This window comes from Centropristis striata, chromosome 21, assembly GCF_030273125.1.
Source record: "Centropristis striata isolate RG_2023a ecotype Rhode Island chromosome 21, C.striata_1.0, whole genome shotgun sequence".
Lineage (NCBI taxonomy): Eukaryota > Metazoa > Chordata > Actinopteri > Perciformes > Serranidae > Centropristis > Centropristis striata.
The window spans coordinates 32,784,845-32,806,300 of NC_081537.1; the positions used below are offsets into that span (position 1 = coordinate 32,784,845).

General features: G+C 39.2%; 1 protein-coding gene and 1 long non-coding RNA gene across 4 annotated transcripts in view; one reads left to right on the forward strand and one right to left on the reverse strand.

Annotated features, from left to right (window-relative positions):
- LOC131959110 (RNA binding protein fox-1 homolog 3-like) overlaps positions 1–21,456 on the forward strand; it is an 846,381-nt gene that overhangs the window by 42,046 nt on the left and 782,879 nt on the right. The gene's annotated exons all lie outside the window — the stretch shown is intronic.
- Positions 11,455–13,226, reverse strand: LOC131959111 (uncharacterized). Of its 2 annotated transcripts, XR_009389389.1 has the most exons (6): positions 13,103–13,226; positions 12,354–12,430; positions 12,060–12,178; positions 11,851–11,973; positions 11,636–11,768; positions 11,455–11,487 (listed from the first exon to the last, which is right to left on the reverse strand). It is a non-coding gene; the product is annotated as an uncharacterized LOC131959111 (long non-coding RNA). The 2 variants fall into 2 exon arrangements; XR_009389388.1 differs by lacking the exon at positions 13,103–13,226 and having other exon boundaries at positions 12,354–13,053.

The window sequence follows — 21,456 nt, forward strand, 5'->3', positions numbered from 1 at the left end:
AAACTATAACTCTGACAGCTTTACCAGAGGATTGTGAGGGAGAAGACAAATTTTCCTACGTTTCTATGTATAAATCATTTCTGTAGAGTGGAATTTGCGGCCTGGAGCGCAGTTTTCAAATTTATTTTTTGACAGTTTTACCTCTCCCTCTACACTCTGGCGATGATGTCACACACTGTGACACGAACATTCCGTGCAATACACACCCATTATAATCTCAGAATTTCTCCAAAAATGATCATGGTCATTGAACAGGGATTGAAAAAAAACTATATGACCTATCGAAACGTGGATTAATACACCGATACAGTAGACGTTTAAAAATCTCCAATTATTGTTCTTTTTCGCTCATTTTTTGTCGGCCGTCCCATTCATTTCAATAAGAATTTGGGGCAGTTTTTCGCGACTTACATCCTACCTAAATATATGGATATATGGCCCAGCCCTACTACCTTCTCACACTGGCTGACTGATGGTGGAAACCAATCCCTACAGAGATGAATGTATTCCTGGAAAATGCTGACAAAGCACCATTCATGTTGAATATGTGTTTTGTGCCATTGTGGGTATATTTCTTTGTGAACTTGTGTTGGTGCACCTACAAGACAGCATTCCTGGAAGTCTTGAAAACATGCATGATGAATGGGATATGGATAGGCGAGTGCTATCAAAACAGACTTCTGCAATCCAACAAATATGCATAAAATATGCAGCAGTCTGCATAATGTAGAAGAGCTCCTGGGAGCCCTTGACCTTGGCTCGCTCCCCTGGCTCTCCTCCAGCCGCCCTTGGATGCCTCTTTGACCTCAGCTTCAGCTTTAACAGCAGCTCTCCTCACCCACCTCCACCCACCTCCCCCCTCTGGAACCAACGTTGCCCCCCCTCCCCCACCCAGCAACCAACCCCACCCTGCTTCCACAGACAGACCCCCAGACAGGCCTGCACCATGTGACGGCAACACTGCTGCCACTTAATTGGTTGCTAGAAAGTAGCAGATTACCAAAATGTTCATTCTCACACACACACACACACACACACATTCTTGTACTTCTATCTTTGTGAGGACCCTTATTGTAATACTGAATTCCCTGCCAAGGCTATAATAGTTTTAGATTTTTCATTAGTTTTAATTTTGTTGTGAATTTTTGTTTTCAAATTCAGTTCGTTTTAATGATATTTTAGAGTGAGTTTCCTAGTTTTATTTTTTTTATTTTTTTTTTTAAATGCTTTAGTTTTAGTTTTTTGTAATGGGGTATTTGTTGGGTGGGAGATTAAAAGAGGTCACAGTAAATTTTTGCCTTTATTTCCTTTGTCTGATCCATCTTCATTATGTATGAAAAAAGTTGACAAAGATGAAAACGAAGGACATTTTCACTATAATTTTAGTTAGTTTTGTAACCACACAATACAGTTTCAGTTAATTATCATCATCATGTAACCTTTAACCCTTAAAACAAAGTCTGAACTCTCAAAAAAGCCTTTAAAGAAGTGAGGACCGGCCGAAATGTCCTCACTAAAAACACTAGTTTACTGCAGCGTAACTTTAACACTTATCTGCTCTACTCTACTGCCCTTACTTTTTAACTACGTAATGTTTGACTTGTGCTTTTTATTATTTTATCTATTTTCTTATCCTGCTGTATCTTATTTTATCTTATTTGTATTTTTATTTCTATTTCCCTGGTTTAATTGACTGTTTGACAATTGTGTCTTGCTGTTTTAATGTTTATGTAAAGCACTTTGTATAGCACAATTCAACAAAAGGTAATTCAAATAAACTTGCCTTGCAAGGTTCTAATAGTTTTGGATTTTTCATTAGTTTTAGTATTAAATTTGTTGTGAATTTTTGTTTTCAAATTCAGTTCGTTTAAATGAGTTTTTAGAGTGAGTTTGCTAGTTTTAGTTTAGTTTTAGTGTTAGTTGTAGTTTTTTATAATGGGATATTTGTTGGGTGGAGATTAAAAGAGGTCACAGTAAATTTTGCCTTTATTTCCTTTGCCTTGTTAATCTTCATTATGCATGAAAAAAGTTGACAAAGATGAAAACGAAGGACATTTTCAACATAATTTTAGTTAGTTTTGTAACCACACAATACAGTTTCAGTTAATTATCATTTTTTTGTAACCTTAACCCTAAACAAAGTCTTAAATCCCAAAAAATAAGTGAGGACCGGCTGAAATGTCCTCACTTTGCAAAAATGTCCTCACTCTGTTGATTAAAAACGTGTTCCGGTCCTCATTATGTAGGAAGTACAAGAACACACACACACACACACATGCACGCTGTTTTTAATTAGGGTGGGGTCTTTGTTCACTAATTCAAGTGTGTATGCATGTCTACAGCTGTGTGTGTGAGTGTGAGAAGATCTCCTTTTTCTCCATTTTAATGGCTTGTTGGACTTTTTGAAATGAAATTGTGGACAGTAAATGGATTTGGTGTAGTTTGACCGAGTCCATTACACCGCCTCCATTCTCTCCCTGTTCCAGTTTACTGGCTCACAATAATGAAGCAGCAGCCAAACATGCTCACAGGAGAGTGGTCATCTCTCTCTCTCTCTCTCTCTCTCTCTCTCTCTCTCTCTCTCTCTCTCTGTCTCTCTCTCTCTCTCTCTCTCTCTCTGTCTCTCTCTCTCTCTCTCTCTCTCTCTCTGTCTCTCTCTCTCTCTCTCTCTCTCTCTCTGTCTCTCTCTCTCTCTCTCTCTCTCTCTCTCTCTCTGTCTCTCTCTCTCTGTCTCTCTCTCTCTCTCTCTCTCTCTCTGTTTCTCTCGCTCTCTCGCTCTCCGCTCTCTCTCTCTCTCTCTCTCTCTCTCTCTCCTCTCTCTCTCTCTCTCTCTCTCCTTCACCGTGGATGGCACTTGTGAAGTGAGTAAGTAATCTAATTCAATTCTTATTATACAGTGACAGTTCCTGGTAATTGCAGCTGTTCTAATGTCCTCCATTACATGTGACCGCAGCACGAGCGCTGGCTTTAATTTCCTGGCCGGGGAGCGAGCGAGACATGAAATTAAAGCTGAGCGAGGGTCACCGGGGGTGACGGGGACGGAGAGAGGAGCCAATCAATGCCAGGCAGGCGCACGGAATTAACACCGAATTGAGCTTTTTCATGTTTTATTGATTTCCCCGTTCTGTTATTGAGGATATCAAAAGGCTGGAAGTGCTCCTTGACTCCGGGTGTTAAAGTGGAAGAGCTGACACGGAAGTGCGATATCCTTATGATTAATCTTGATAGCTTAAAGACGGCCTTTTTATTTCATTAGTCAGCACAGTCACTCACACGTTTCTGAAGTGACGGCATAATCAAAAATAATTGCTCTTCTTAGGCGAGCAAATACATTTTTCGACGAGTGGAAGTTTTGGTTTTGAAATAAAAGTTTGAGGAGCTCTCGAGGCTGTTTTGTGGGAGCCTCGGAGAGTAAAACTCTTCATCTTTACATGCTGGAGAACATATTTGCTCCAAGCTAGTCGACAAGTTGAAAATTCTCCAACTTGCATTCAAGTCTCGTCTGCAGCGAGTGTACCTGTGTTTGCTATTTGGATTCTCTGCAATCAAAGCTGTGATTTTCTGGATGTGCCCCCCATGGCTCCTACCTAGGCTTCCCTCATATCTCCATGGGGAACTGTGAAATCCATTTAGAGCGTATAGAGGAGCTACAGGTCTGCGCCATTCTGCCTAAAGCTTCAGAGAACACACAACAGCATTAATAATCCATACACAGCGGAGATTTGGCATTTTGGTATTCCACATGACAAAGTGCCTTTGATACCTGTTAGTTCCACCATGAAATGAAGAACAAAGTGTGAGCAAAAGCCTCGTCAACAACTTTAGGATGAAAAGGCCAAATTCCAACACAGCGTTGGGTTGTTGTGCAAATGTCTCATTTAATTCTTTTCCTCTACGAAGCCTCCACTGATTTCTCTCCACACCTTGTTAAAGAAACATTAACAGAGCTCTTTTCTGCAGTCGTACACCCCCGTTGGGGTCCAAGGATGGCGGCCATGTTGGAACTTTCCCTTCGGTTGGTGGGAATTCTTCCAGAATGGACTCATAACAAAGTAGCGGATACCCTCTACGAAGCCTCCACTGATTTCTCTCCACACCTTGTTAACCCTATAAAGCCAAGTGTATCATATTAAATACAGTAATTTTTGAGACCTCTACATCATCAAAACCTGATGTATACATGTGTTGAAGATAAACAAACTGAGCAACAAATTGCACAAAAATACCGGATGTAGCAAAAATGATATGCAGGTTCCACGAGTGGATCAGTCATTGCTGCATTAAAAAACTTCATATCAGCAGATGTATGATGTTGTGTTATATGGAAAAAATATGTATTTTGCATGTTTGAGGAAAAAGGAAAAGTTAAAAATGTTGTTGTTAGTTCAAGAAAAACAAACTGTGAGCAACAAATTGCACAAAAAGACCTGATGTATCAAATATGATACAAATTAGAATTCATATCTACAATTTATTTATTTTTTAAAATTCGTCAGCAAGTTAATAAGCACTCGGTTTTAATTTTTTTTTAATTTTCTGGCAATTATTTCATGGTTCAGGCTTTATAGGGTTAAAGAAACATTAACACATTTGAAGAGCTCTCTTTTCTGCAGTCGTACACCCCCGTTGGGTCCAAGGATGGCGGCCATGTTGGAACTTTCCCTTCGGTTGGTGGGAATTCTTCCAGAATGGACTCATAACAAAGTATGGGATACCCGAGAGGTTAACGTTTCCTTGGCAGAACATCAGAGCCATTGTTACAGCTATTATTTTTAAATCTGTTCCTATCTGACGGTTAGTCTGCCAGCCAGTGGCTTGTCTCGAGCTGACATGACTGCAGTGTTATTGTATCCGATCTGCCTAATCGCAGCTTAATCTTTTCCAAGGTAATGCGTGGCGTTGTGTTCGTCGGGGGATGACAAAGCCTCGGCGTGGTTTTAATCTCGGTAACTGAGGCGCCGCGAGTCGAGCAAATGAACCTAATCTCCAGTCAGATGAAAGGAGGGATCCCCAGCTAACACTGAGATGATGTTGTTTATTGTTTTGCCCGCACTTATCGGCTTAACATGTAAAGATTTCACAAGGAACAGCTCAGTGGTTTTAAACAGATAAAGACGGCTTAGTGCCAAAGCTGTGTTTTCCTCACACAGTCTCACCTCCCTTTGGTGTCATTGGGAAAAAGGAAACAGAAATAGTGGGAGCAGAGGAGGGGCACCAGATGTAGCTTCTGTTACACAAACTCAATGGAAGTGGTTTGTGCATTTTCTCCGGTAACACCACTTCCTATTAATTCTGTTTATGCGTTATGTAAAGACATCTACAGGCTGTTGACATAGACGTTTTAGGTAATTAATGCATTCATTAGTGTAATTAGCATCCTAATTAGAATAAGGTGCATATGACCGTTCCAGTGTCGGTATATCTGCTCCTCACACAAGGAGAAGTGTGTGAGAAAGAGAAGTAAAGTAGATTGATAAGAGACTTGTGTTGTTGTCTCCAGGCGTTCCTCGCCATCTTAAACTAGTTTAGCGTTCTTCCAGCGTGGCCCCGGGATGGAAGGAGCACCAGGAGACGGAGGCCCTGTCACTGTTTTGACTTTCAATCAGCACATTCGGTGCTAAATAATGCAAAGATGAAAACAAACATGCATCTGAAATCTCTCAGTGTATCGTGCCTCCTAACTGGGTGTTAGTGCTAATTAATTGTGTGCTTATTGTTGCAAATGGGCGATGCTTTGGGATGAAAATGACACTTTTTTTTTTTACACCGTTAAATGCTTTGGAGCTCCGTGATCAGAAAGCTTGCACACACAGCCCACCCTTCATGTCATCTCTCAGACTTGTGAAAACTCTGTTTTTGTGACTTTCATCAACATCAAAATAGGATTTGAATTCAGTTTGTTTACATTTCAAATATGCATATTTAATGTAACTGCCTCTATATATAATCAGTCTGTGAGGTGATCAAATATTGAATACAACAGGATTAACATACACTGAACAAAAAATATAAATGTGGCCTTTTATTGTAGCCAGCCTAAGGCACACCTGTGTAATAATAATCATGCTGTCTAATCAGCATCTTAATATTGGGATGGATTATTATTATTAGAAGTCCTCACTATCACAGATTTAGACAGATTTGTGGACAATATTTGAGAGAAATGGTTATTTTGAGTACACTGTAAAAAATATTCTGTTTAATTTACGGTAAAATACCGGCAGCTGTGGTTGCCAGAACTTTACCATAAAAAATACAGTGAGTGGGTTTTCTACTGTAAATTTAAATATAAATATCAGCTAAATCTGTCATTTAGACTGAAAAATCATTTTATCCCTATTGTGTCTCTTTTTGGTAATTTTGTGTCTCATTTGATAATTTTACATATTTTTTTGGTCATTTTGTGTCTTTTTTTGATAATTTCATGTCTCTTTTGGTCATTTTGTGTCTTTTTGGATGGCTTTGTGTCTCTTTTGGTCGTTTTCTGTCTCTTTTTCTGTTTGTTTTGTGACTCTTTTGGTCATTTTAGGTCCTTTGTTAGGTCCTTTGGTCTGCTATTATTTTTAGGGTAGTTATGTCCTTGTGACGTTATGCTTTTTCTCCATTCATTTTAAATGAAAAATCTAATATTTTTTTACAGCAAAACTGTGTTTTCTAAAGTTTATGACAGAAAAAAGTAAAAGTTTTGTGCTATTCTTTGATTTACGGTAATTAAAAGTGTCTACTACGGTGATATTACATTTTTAATTTCACGCCCTATTTCTGATATAATTTGACAGTGTTTTACTGTAATTTCTACAAACACGTTTTACAGTGTGTATAGAGAAAGTTTTAGATCTTTGAGTTCAGCCCATGAACAATGGGAGCAAAATCAGAAGTGTTGCGTTCATAATTTAGTTCAGTGTGTATGCTAACGTGGCTAAAGCTGCATTTGTCTTCAACTCATCAACAAATCTCATTAAAAGCCAACACCAACAATGTGTAATTCCATCTCTCAATACTTTCTGACTGCCCTACCCTTCCTGGATGCAGGCCCAAGACCATTGATTTCTACTTTTTTTTTTTTTTTTCTAAAACTGCTCAATATACACTCACCAGCCACTCTCTGGGGTAAACCACTTAAACCTCTTGTTAACGCAAATATCTAATTTTGTCCCGATAAGGAAGGCGAGACCCAACAAAGTTACAGTGTGAACAGCTCTATGTCCCCACAACACACACACACACACACACTCACACACACTCACACACACACACACACACACACACACACACACACACACACACACACACACATACACACACACACACACACACTGCTGTCCAGCCCCACCACTGCCTGCGTTCACACTCCCACCCTGCAGGAGAGATGATCCTTGATAAAGACTGAAGGTGGAGAGGGATGGATGGAGGTGTGTGTGTGTGTGTGTGTGTGTGTGTGTACATGTGTAGCAAGGTTAAAGCTGGCAGACCTGAAGCTCTGTACTGGCTAAGAGGCAGCAGGCTAATAACTTCAATTATCTCAGCACTCAGCTTCAGGCCACAGCTGATAGGACAGCAGCAAGCATTATCTGCCTTTGATAGAAACTTAGGGCACACACACACACACACACACACACACACACACACACCCACCCAAACGCCAGAAGCCAAAGCCAAACATAAGTCTGTAAATGTGTGATTGAATCACAGGTACTCTAGACTGGGCAAAGGCAAATGTCCAAACACACAGAAATCGAGCATCGCTAATACAGGTCTACAGATCCACACACACACACACACACACACACACACACACACACACACACACACACACACACACACTGGAAGGACAACTGTGTTGAACTCTTATAGATAGATAGATATACTTTATTTATCCCAAGCTGGGAAATTACAGAACCATCAGGGTGTTTATGCTGAAGTCTCCCTTCACAATAAAAGCCTGACAATACCTACATAAAGCCCAAATCAAGACTGGGATAATACTTTTTTTTACTGTTGTCTCCCCGCCAGCCAAACCTTTCTCTTTATCACCCTGTGTTGACATTTAAGTGCCTCATTGTGCAATTTAGCATGGCAGTAAATTGTAATAGGGCAGAGTGAGGGAGATGATTGGGCCTGCTGCTACAGGGTTAATGGCTCTAACTGCCTTTATTACACAGACAATGGACTCTTTGCTTGTTTTGGTACGTATGCAGTTCTAATTTTACTTGTGCTGTTCAGTTTCTATTAATTATCTGTTGATTTTTAGCTACAGTAGTGGTGTTAGTCTGTGAAATATGTTGATCTACTCAATGGAATCATATATCATGTACAGATGTACATGGATTCCAAAAGATGTAAGCTAATAGATTTGGCCATTGTCCAGTTCTTTGTTTTATTACCTGATGAGCTTTTCAGAAAGAAAGTGAATTTATTTTCACTTTACATCAATTTTGTTGAAGTGCATCAAATGAGGGCGAGAGAAAGAAAAGGTGTGAATGAGTTCAGGAGTTTTTTTACACATGTTTTCTATCTTCAGAGTGACCAGAGTCTACCAGGATTAAGGGAGTTGCAAAACAGAAAGAGGGAGAGTAAGGAAAGGAAAGGTGTCGCAACAAGATGAGACAACTGATGAGACGCCCGGAGAAGCCTCCTCATCTCCTCCTCCTCCCTCCATCATCTCCATCCCTCCTGCTTTTTCCTTGCATGAAATCTCTCTGCACACACACTCAGTGGGTTCGCTGTCCCATCAGCAGCAGTGGCAACAGTGCAGACGGCGTCCTGATGTTTAATTCATCGTCGGGGAGTCAGAGAGGACAACAGGAAATAAAGAAAAGGGGAAGGAGGGGAAGGAAAGATTACCATTTCTTTCTTTCGCTGCTTTGTTTCCAGTCATGATAGTGAAAGTGAGATGAAATACGTGTGTGGGAGGCAGAGACAAAGAGAAACACACACAGAGAAACCAGACGAGTGTTTGGTGATTATGGAGGTTGGCTGCTGTTGGCCCGTCTGCAGAGGTGTGTGTGTGTGTGTGTGTGTGTGTGTGTGTGTGTGTGTGTGTGTGTGTGTGTGTGTGTGTGTGTGTGTGTGTGTGTGTGTGTGTGTGTGTGTGTGTGTGTGTGTGTGTGTGTGTGTGTGTGTGTGTGTGTGTGTGTGTGTGTGTGTGTGTGTGTGTGTGGCCCTGACACTGTTCTGTCACTCCCCTGTTAATCAGAGGCTGTTTAAATATAGAGCAGGATTAGCAGGAGTCCCATTAGACCTGGACCTGCTGGATGTGTGTGTGTGTGTTTGTTTGATTGTTGATGTTAGAAGATGCTCTCACTGAGCTCTGAGTATGAATGATTTGCTCGTAAGGCAGAAAATGGCCATTAAATAGAAATCTAAAACATCCAGCCAGTGTGTTCCACTGTTATATGATTACTGTGGTGCAGTTTGACTCAATACATGATGAACTATGCAACATGATCTCACAGGAATCTGTGAAATAGCCACGGATTTCGCTTAACTCAAAATCCGTGGAATATCCACGGAATCACTCAAATTTCCGTGAAACTGACACAGATTTGGCTACAATGCAAGTTAATGACAGTCATATCCCGTGGCTATTTCAACATACAAAGTGATTATGTACATTCACTGAGTGAATATTTAGAAAATAAAACATATATTTCTCGCTAGAAATGTGATCAAAATCCATTTTTTTCTGCAGAAACTAAGTCAAAATATTGATTTTTTCACTAAAAATGAGAGAACTGTCCGCCATGTTTTTTGTTCTGACCGCCGGGACCTTGAAAGTCACGTGACTTGGAACAAACCAATAGGAACAAATATCCATGGAATAGCCACGGGATATGACTGTCATAATAAAAACTAAACTAAAACTAATAAAAACTAAGCTAAAACTAAGGATTTTCCCAAAAATAAAACTAATCAAAACTAGCAAACTCACTCTAAAAACTAATTAAAACTAACTGAATTTGAAAACAAAAATTGACAACGAAATTAAAACTAAAACTAATGAAAAACCTAAAACTATTATAACCTTGCTGTGTTCTTCTACACATCCAAAAGGTCTCTCACACACACTTCAGGTTCGTGTGTGTGTGTGTGTGTGTGTGTGTGTGTGTGTGTGTGTGTGTGTGTGTGTGTGTGTGTGTGTGTGTGTGTCAGGAGGGGCTCGCCCAAACCTGAAGGAAACTAAAAGAGGATATAAATGGAATATGTGAGGAGAAATTAGGAAAGAAGGGAGGGAACAGAAATCATTTTATTTATTTAATTATATACAAATAATAAAATATGTTTTTTCCCTTATAGTTTTTGAAAATTGACATGTAGAGGAGCTTTATTCATTTATTTTTCATGATACAACTGTCGCTGAATGAGTTGAAGTGGACATCCCTTAAAAATGCACTCATTTACTCACTGGTAATTATTTCACTGTAACTCTGTTTGGTAATGAGCACTCATCTCCAGGGGTGGACTGGGACAAAAATTCAGCCCTGGCATTTTATGTCCAGACCAGCCCACTACATTGTCAGCGGACACTACATAGAAGTCCACAAATCTCACAGCATCTCCTCTCATGCATACTACAAAGGAGAGCCATATTCCTTGATAGCAGTTAACAAATAAAGCACGTAACTATGAACTCAAGGACTATTGACAACTATAGCAATCAATCAGTCAGTCTTTATTCATTAGTGTCAAATCACAACAGAAATTATGTCAAGACTAGGGGTAGGACAAGGCTAAAGGGAAGAACCCTCTTGCTACCCTTTTAGTCTGTGACTGTGAAAATCTTAGCCCAGCAATAGTTAAAACCAGACTCGGACAATAGTAACAAATTACCCTGACAAATAATCTAAATAGAAACATATTACAGACAGAAGCAGCATTAGAGCTGAAACTCATTTGTTTTAACAGTGACTTAGTCATTATGAAACCATAAACAGAGAATTGGGGGGGAATGTATCTATAGCTGTATGAAAAAGTCTAAGACATGAATTACAGTTCTGAAAAATATGCATTCTCATTTATGTGTATGTGCACATGTACATATTGCCCTACTTCCTCGTCCGCAGCCAGCCAGCTCCACTCCTCATCAAATTCATGACCTGCAAGAAACAGCAAACAGAACTTGTACTCAGTATACTGAAGTATATGTAGCCATGTAGCCTTTTTGTGATGTAGTGACACTTAGTGAACAAATGTATCTGTCATGAAGTGTGACTTAAGTCTCAAAAGAGCCCTGAGGCCTACCTGCATAACTGTTAATTGAACTTAAAAGATATGCAGATGTTTGAAATTAAAATCATAAATATGAAAATCTTCAACTAGGAAATAATCATAATCAAACCTTTTGTTTCAATCTGAGACAAAACAAGTTGCATAATAAACTCACAAAGTCAAGACGAAGCTCTCTCTCTCTCTCTCTCTCTCTCTCTCTCTCTCTCTCTCTCTCTCTCTCTCTCTCTCTCTCTCTCTCAAGAATCATAGAAAGAAGAACTTCTTGCAGGTCAGGAAACCCGTTTGACAGGAGATGATGGTAGCAGAGAATATAAAGAGACATTTATGAATTACCAATTGCCATTTTATCACACATATATTTTCTTCACATAAACCTTTAGACATACACATATTGCATTCCTCTCACCACATGAAATAAGATCAGGAACCCAAAAGTGGCCCAATGAATGATGGAGGAGACAAAGCAGGTCTTCAAAAGGGGACAGAGTGATTGGCTCTCTGTACAGGATAAGCGGTAGATGATGAATGAATGAATGAACCTAAAAGAGACATGGAACATTATTAAGTCATCATCACAAATCAAGTATGAATTCATATAACATTATAAGACACATGACATACTCAACAAATAAAAGACGTCTCAGTAGCCAAAAAGTGGTGAAGTGGAAGCAGTAAGAGAGCAAGTCCTTGAAAATGGACGGAGGGGGAACAACTCCTCAAACTCTCACAAGTCAAGTGGTCAACCTGAGAGGGACATGGATACATTATTAAGTCTCTAATCATCACAAATTAAGTATGATTTCATAAAACATAAAAAATGATAAACTCACCATACTAGAGGAGACTCAACAGCCAAACTTTGGTGCAATGAAGGCAGAGAGAGAGCAAGTCCTCGAACATGGACAGAGGGGGAACAACTCCTCAAACTCTTACATTTCAAGTGGTCAACCTGAGAGGGACATGGATACATTATCATTTCTGAAAAATAAAGAAAATGCTTTCCTCTGTCCTGCACATAGAGTTGAAAACTTTGTGATGTGTGTTTATTTTAAAACTTTTTTTTAAATTATTATAATTATGAAGCATGAATTTATATAACATTAAGAAATACATGATACACTTACCAAATTCTAAAGGTGGTCCCAAATGAGTCCACATATAGAACAGAGGGTGAACGACTCCTCAAATATATCAGAACAACCTGTAATGGAAAATAATTGATAATTTAGTGTACATAATCACACCATTAAGGATCAACACATAAGCACAATAAAACCTCCGTGTTTAACAATGCAAAAAAAGTCAAATCTTTGTGACGATACCTGAAAATGTTCAAGACAGCACTATACACAGCCATTTGAAAACTACAGTAAAAGTAACACATTTACACAGAAATTAAAGTTACACACAAATTATACCTAAAAAATAGTTATTTTAAAAATAGTTAATTGAAAGATTACAATAAATTCAATGGCAAATATATTGCAAATTAAACTAATTATTTCCTATAGGTTTACTTGTATTTTGATCTAAAATTAAAAGTATCTCATCTGTATTTACAATACAGCTTGATTCTCCATCTCTATTTACAGCTCATTAGTGTAATGTCAATGTTTTCTGTTGCTATGGCAACAAGAGACTGCTGACGTTAGCAGCTGTTAGCTAAATCATCTAACAAATTAACACATAATATCACAATTCGGCATATTTAAACAAAATCAACCGCAACTACCAACAGTCACAGCCCTTCAACTCTGGGCTAATATGTTGTCACACGTATGCAGTTAATCAGGTCACATCACATTCAATGTAAAAACGTTTTCTACTTTGTTTCAAAATGTAGCCTAGCCAGCCCCAGGCTAATGTTACTTACCATGTATGTCTCCACTCGCCCGTCTCCCGGCGTAGCAGCACCTGCTGGGCTGGTGACCCCGCCAGCACCAAATAGTTATGTTAATTTCGAGCATTTAGCTGCTTCCACCTCCAGAGACTTCAACTTTTTAAGTCGCAGTTTTTAAGCGCCACCCGGCCGTTTCTTACGCTTATCCATCTTAAGCTCAGCAGCAGCGGGTCTCGCGACTCCGGCCCATGCCATGAGGTCCCGCCCACCCTGGTTTGTGTTGTGATTGACAGCAGTGTCAGCCCGTGATTGATTGACAATGACAAACATAGACCAATAATATGTGTCGATGCTGGCAACACACTGCTAGCCCTCTGTAGCCAATTTGGACGGCCCAATTGGAGAGAATTTAGAGAGAGAGAGAAAAAAAAAACATAGCGGACCGGACCGGCCCACATTGGGTCAACGGCCCACCGGGACTATGCCCGGTATGCCAGATGGCCAGTCCACCCCTGCTCATCTCTATGAATTGGACTGTTTTCATGATGGTCATTTGCATGGAAAGGGACTAATTTTGCACCGAATATACGTCTGTTACCTCATTTAAATTTGTGCAAATAGAACCGGAGAAGGTCTCGCTAATTACTTTGCAATTGCAGTTTAACATTTAAAAGATTGTTTGGGCAACTGAAGAGTGCTTGTGATTATTTTAATAAATGTGGCATGAAAGTTGTCTAAATAAAATTAAACAGTAGTTGTTATAGTCAGTTCAGAATGCTGTGATCTAGGGCAGGGCGATATATCGAAATAGAAAATATATTGATATATTTTTAAATGTTTATGATGGATATATGGAATCAGACCATTATCGCATACATCGACATCGTTACATTTTTGTCTTTCTATATCTATAAATGCTGCCCTTACTAGGGTTTGTCATATATCGCTCTTTTGTAATGCTTGTTATTCTTTTCTCATATAAATATATTTGTTTCAGAAAAAGATTGGCCTATTTTATTTCATAGGCTATTTTTATTTAAGATTTTTTTATTTCAATGTGCACTTTATGGAGCTTTGTTGTTGTTGTTTTTAAAGGTACTCCGTTGTTATACAGTATTTATGTTTAATAAAAAATATGTATATTTTAATTCAATTCAATTCAATTTCAATTCAATTGGCTTTATTGGCATGACGTAGCAATGTATATATTGCCAAAGCAAGCATCAGAAAAAAAGATAAGATAAGGAAAGCAATATTTACAATAAATTATTATATTTAAAAGAAAAGAAAAACTAATATTAATAAAAGAAAGCAATATTTACAATCATTGAATTACAATCAACATATAATTTATACAATCTAACTGTCCCAGCAAAAAAAGAAGAAAAAATAAAATAAAAACAAAAAAACAAAACAACCAACAGCTGATTTTAAAATATATGAGAGAGAGAGAAACAAACATGGCTGCAGAGATAAATGCACCACATGATGAAGAATGAACCTGGAGCCTCTGTCTCTGGATCCAGGTGGTTTTTCTTGGGTCAGGTCAGAGTTTCCCCGAAAGCAGGAATCAGTGTCAATAAACGGCGAGCTTCAGATGAAGTCGACATTAAATGTGATTAAGACGGAGCCGATGTGACGGACTAGAGGAGCCAGGACGCGTCTGGATAATTGTTAGTGGCACTGTGTTTCTGTGTCTGCTCTGCTTAGCTAATGAAACTGAACCAGCAACTTGATTTGGGCTCAAGTGTAGCCGCAGGCAGCGAGCCTTCCCAGACGCCAGCCGAGACCACAGAAGACTTTGTAAATGATCCGCAAAAAAACACAAAGCTTCGACTCTGATCAATAGGATGAAAAATAAACGCTGCGGCTCGGACATGCCGAGACAGAAGAGCAGGACTGGTGAAGTTGGAGAGATTTGAGCCGAATCTTAGTGTTAGTTCACGTCTGAGATATTTAGGAGTAGTAGCCACCACAATAAGAAATACATAAGGACTATTTAAAACCCCATACACCTCATATTTATTGTATATAAATTGTTCTTTTCCTTTTTTTTAACTTTTGATACTGTGTGCTTTTTAACCTGTTTGCTGCTGGAAACTCAATTTCCCTGAGGGAGCCATCCCAAGGGATCAATAAAGTTCTATCTATCTATCTATCTATCTATCCATCTATCCATCTATCCATCTATCCATCCATCCATCCATCCTCCATCCAACCAACCAACCAACCAACCAACCAACCAACCATCCATCCATCCATCCATCCATCCATCCATCCATCCATCCATCCATCCATCCATCCATCCATCCATCCATCCATCCATCCATCCATCCATCCATCCATCCATCCATCCATCCATCCATCCATCTATTTAATTACAATAAGTGTTTTGGAGTTTTGTCTTCAAAGGCTCTTTATCTCCTTCCTCTGTGTTCTATGACACGGTGGATGTATAATTGATAATGTGTGCATAAACAGCGCTCGCTCCTGCGTTTGCTGACAGTTCTTAATTATTCAGCAGCACATCATCATAGAAAAGGCGACACATTCTCCTATTGACAAGGGGCTTTAAACTGGGCCGCCACTGAAAAGCTGCTCCGGATTTGTGGAAGAGGAAGGTCCTCTGAAGGCTTGAACAGCAGGAGAGAGACACACAGACACTGGCTGTCCTCAGATTCTCTCCCAGCGTGGAACAGGGTGAAGGTTTGCTGCTTCGCCTCAGAAATGTCATCATTGTTCATGATGCACAACCCAGATTCCAAAGAATGGGACGCTGTGTTGAACGTCAATAAACACCCAATGCAGTCAAGGAGGGGCCAGTGTTTAATCAGAGGGGCACATTATCCCATGAAAAAATGGCAAAGATGATATTTAAGCATTCAAAATCTTTGAAGGTTTTGAAAAAGACACAAAATGACCAAAAAAGACACAAAATGAGAAGACAGAATAACCAAAAAAACCTCACAGAAGACATAAAAATGACAAAAAAAGACACAAAATGACGACAAAAAGACACAAAATAACTAAAACAGACACAAAAAAAGACGCATAAATGACACCAATGACAAAAAGACACAAAATGACAAAAAAAAAGACACAAAATAACTAAAACAGACACAACAACAGACACAAAATTACCAAAAAAGACACAAATGACCAAAAATGACACAAAATGACTTACAAAGACATGAAAAGGATTCAAAAATGGACAAAATAGCCCTTTAAGACTCCAGAGAGTTAAACTATTATACAATGTAACATTCTCGGTTCCTTTTGTGTACAATGAGATATTGTTTGAACAAAAAGAAGGTTAGAAATGTTCCATTGTTCATTGTTATAAATTGATCATTTTATTATTAATTTGACACAGGGGCCACAGCAGGGGCCAAAGGTTTCTTCACAGGGGCAGTGGGCCCTGGAGGCCCCTGTGTAGAACCGCCACTGACCCAATGCATAAAATTCAGAATTGAAAGTGTATATTTAAGAACACAAAAGTTTGGGCCAAAATGCATATATGAGACTTGATTTTAAAGGTATAAAACACCTGCACTCCCACTCCCAGCAGCTGGCGGGCAGGTGGGTTTAAAGAGCTTTTTATACTCTTTGTATAGTTTTCATTATGTATGGAAATGGAAATCACTTTTTAAAATGTATTTACGGTTTGCCTGCATGGAATAGACGTGATTGGGAAGTTGGAAAAATTGTGGAAAAGTACTAAATGAAACATTTGCTTCCAGTTGCAATTTACAGCTTCATGCTTTACACGTGTTCCTGGTTTCCTCTTCGCCTTCACGCTCTGAAATGTCACTTCCACCTTCGGTGCCATTCATACTTTATATTTACATTTAGATATTTAACAGACAAAAGAAAAAGAAAAAGGGAATTATCAAGGAATAGTGTGATAAAAGCCGTGAGTGCAGCAATAAGGTCTAGTGAGGGTTCTTTAAGGCAGTAGTTCTCAACCTTTTTGAGTCGCGACCCCCAATTTAACATGTATGTTGTCCACGACCCCCGCTCACTGAACACAATCTCACACGCACAGTTCAGATCACCCAAAAAAGAAACAAAATGACCAAAAAAGACATAAATTGACCACAAAATGATCAAAAAAAGACACAAAATGACCAAAAAAGACACAAAATGACCCAAAAAAGACACAAAATTACCAAAAAAGGAAACAAAATGACCACAAAATGATCAAAAAAAGACACAAAATAAAAAAAAAAAAGACATTAAGTGACCAAAAAGACTAAAACACATTAACACATGAACACTTTAATACAGTGGAGACAGAGCTGACTTCCAAAATGATTTGGCGAGCCCCAGAAATCATCTCACGACCCCAAGGTTGAGAATAGCTGCTTTAAGGAGTAGAGTTGTGGTGTGGTGCTAGGAGAGAAGATGCTCTCTGAAGGTCTTCAGGAGGTTTTTAAAGGTAGAGAGGGACGAAGGAAGTAGATTGTTTATTGCTTTGTACATGATTTGTGCTGTTTGGAAATGAACCAGGTCAGTGAATTTTAAAGTTTTTGATTTTAAGAATAGTGAATTTGTGTGGTCTCTATAACCCGTATTATGAATTATTCTTATGGCTCGTTTCTGCAGTATTGATAGAGATTGTATTGTACATTTATAAGTGTTACCCCAAACCTCTGCACAGTATTGTAGATATGGTCAAATCAGTGAACAGTAGAGAATGTGGAGTGATTTGTGGTCCAGATTATGTTTTGCTTTGCTCAGCCTATCAACTAGAGGTGGGAAACATTGATACAGCATAGTGTCTCTTTGTGTGGTAATATTATATCGACTCATGGCTACCAAATACTGATATTTAGCATTGCAGCGGGCTGTCAGTGTTTTTTGTAGTGGGCTCAGGCTTTTAGGAATATACTGGAGATAACGGTATCATATGAAATTAGAAGATACATAAGCACCATATGACAAGCTTTGATAGTGTGAAAGTTTGATAAAATGCTGCAGTTGTTGTCGTCCAACATGTTTAATATCAGTTCAGTTCAGTTTGACTGAATACCTTGCTGGTCAGTCTGTGGCTTTGACTCTGATTGTGGAAGCAATTTAGATTGCAATATATTGTATCATATCGCAAAATGCTTAAAAATCGCATTAATATGGTATTGTGGGGCCTGTGGTGGTGCCCACCTCTACTGCCACCTACCAGCAGGTGGTCAGGCCCTTAATGGCCCATAATTATTGGTTGATAACTGCTGATAATTGATTATTTGATTGTTTAGGTGTCTAGGTCTTTAAATTGCAATTATGAAGCATCCATTATCAGATTGCTTCACATCCATCATTTACATACATTTTATTTTTACTATTTTAACACCTAACCAGGAAGTTGTTTGCCCTTAATCTAGATCGGTGGTTTTGTTGCCCAAAAAAGCCTTTTTTGTATGTACAATGGCGTGTGTGCTATTTTTAAAACCCTCTGCTTTGTAACCCTAAAAAGCTCATCTGGGTACCGTATTTTCCGCACTATAAGGCGCACTGGACTATAAGCCGCAGGTGTTTTAATGTTTAATTACCATATGTAAGGGTTGGTGCACAGAGGGGATTGTGGGGAAAGAGATGGCTGCTTGAGGAAGCTTCTTTTACAGCCAGATTGACTGTCTTTAACTTAAAAGCTGCATCATATGCATTTCTACGTTTGTTTTCCATAATGAGGGTTTGTGCATGAAAACTTCCTTTGCACAAACCATCTCGCTCTCGTAATGTCGGTCTGTCTCTCGTTCTGTCTCTCGTTTCACTTTTACTTTAGCGCGCTACCTGTTTCACTCTTTTCCGGCGCCCTGCCAGATTGGCTCGGGGTCCTTCGTCTGCCGCTGATTACGGCACACAAAATGCTACGGCGCGGCGACTCCGACAAACTAAGTAGCTTTCGACACAAATACACACAGACAAGTGAAAATAGCTTCAAAGTATATGAAGGACCCCGAGCCGATCTGGTAGTACACCTGCCTCCAGCTTCTCCTGCTGGAGTCCGCCGCTCCTGGCGGACCGGTCATAGAGCCCATAGAGTTAAAGTTGGTGGACTGTAACCTGTAACATCCATAGATTTAGGAGGTAACCTAGTGGCCGTTAGCTGTAAAAATCCATAGATTAGCCGCACCGTTATATAAGCCGCAGAATCGAAAAATGGGGAAAAAGGCGGGGCTTATAGTCCGAAAATTACGGTAGTTATTGGTGGGTTCACCAACGACCTGTTCTGTCGTTCAGGTCGGAGACCTTGTTGGCTTGTGAGGACTAAGCCTCTGTGGTATGCATTCCACCAGGTGAACCACCGGGACGCCTCCGGATAGTGTAAATTAGCAAGTCTAAGTCAATGCATGAATAAGATTAACATAAAAATGTGTTATGAAGTGTTATAAAACAATAATGCACTGCAGCGTGCATGCAGCTTCAACCCTCAACCCTCTAAAGTCTCAGCATCCCACAGACACATCCGTCACAAAACCTGTCTTATACTACATGTCAGGTCATGCACAGGCCTCAGCACTACTGGGCTCCTGGGGGTCTCCAGTCTACTATACACACACACACACACACACACACCTGTACCTGACCACTGCCTATTCAGCAGCTGTGTGTGTGTGTGTGTGTGTGTGTGTGAAGGTGATAGAGGAGTACGAATGAGCCCGGAGGCTCTGCTGACTCTGCAGTGTGGTCATTGAGACCTGTATCGAACCTGTCTGAGACCAGAGCCACAGCTTGGACCGCCTCCTCTTGTGTGTATTTGCATATGTACTGAATGTGTGTTTGTCTATTGTGCATATTTATATTTGTGTGTTTGGCTAGTGTAGGAACGTTGGTGACTTTGTGCGCTGCTGTGTGTGTGTGTGTGTGTGTGTGTGTGTGTGTGTGTGTGTGTGTGTGTGTGTGTGTGATCGATGTGGTTTTAAAGTGGCTTATCTGTGAAGTGATGTGTCAATAGTATCTTTGGCCCTTTAGCCCTCTGATAAACAACGTTCCCACAATGCACGCCTTCAAGCACAAAACAATGACAACATAGACGTTTTCTCAGGTATGAATAGTGGAAATATGGAAAGAATTTTGCAAAATCATTTTAACCCTATAAAGCCTGAACCATGAAACAATTGCCAGAAAATTCAGTTTTTTTTTTAAACTGGTGTTTATTGAACCTGCTGACAAATTTAAAAAATATATATATATATATGATTTTGCATGTATGAATTCTAATTTGTATCATATTTGATACATCAGGTCTTTTTGTACAATTTGTTCCTCAGTTTGTTTTTCTTGAACTAACAAACACATATAAAACCTAATATTTTTAACCAATTAAAACTTTGATTTTCATTTAAACATTTTTCTTAAACATACAAAAACATTTTTTTCATATAATACAACATCAAACATCTGCTGATATGATTTTTCATGCAGCAATGATGGATCCACCAGTGGAACCAGCAGATTGCCATCTAAAAATACACACCAAAAAAATAAATGATGTATTTCTTTGAATTGTTGGAGAGATTTCTCAATTTTACTCTAAATAAACCTAATTATGTCAGTTAAACCTTTACTTAGTTTACCTAAATAAGAAAAATACTTTATGTTGCTATATTTAAGGCATAATGTATGAAATGCAAAAATTGACACATTTTCAAATTAGTCATCATTAATACCTGATGATGTAGAGGTCTCAAAAACGTGTGAATCAAATATGATACATTTGGCTTTATAGGGTTAAAAAATCTGTTAAAAGTAAGCAGATGAATGTAGTAATGAACAGGAGGGCTTTTTAAAATGAACGGGAGTGCTTGATGGCATGCTTCAGTCAATATGACGCTGCAGGAGTGCCTCAGGGGAAGGGCTGGGTACAGAGGGTTTCTTCAAGAATGCCGAAGGACGAACTCTTACTTCCAACATTCTCCGCTCAACCTTCACTCACCCTTCACCAGAGAGGAGACGGAGATGGATAAATGGAGGCTGTGTGAGAAGTGTGTGTACGAGTGTGTGTGTGTGTGTGTTGAGAATACGCCCCAAACACTGAACATCCCTTATTACAAAAGCAAACTTGCCCGGTCAGAAATCGAACCAATGATGTATCAAATGAGAAAAAAGATCACAAAACAAGCGTCCACAGAGAAATTTGCATAGATAGATAGCAAAAGTTGTTCTTTTTTATTTTATGTGAGCTTTCGCATTGTTGTCTCATGATAGTTTACAGAGGGGGGCATTTCACAAACTGTTTGCCAAAAGCCCTGTACTGTAAAAGACTTAATGTACTGTGAAATTAAAACCCCCTTAAAAAGCATCCTCAACACCGTTGAAACAGCATGGTAGCCACTAGTGATATTCATGCTTGGCCACCAAAAATGAAGCCTATCCATTCTAGAGAGGGG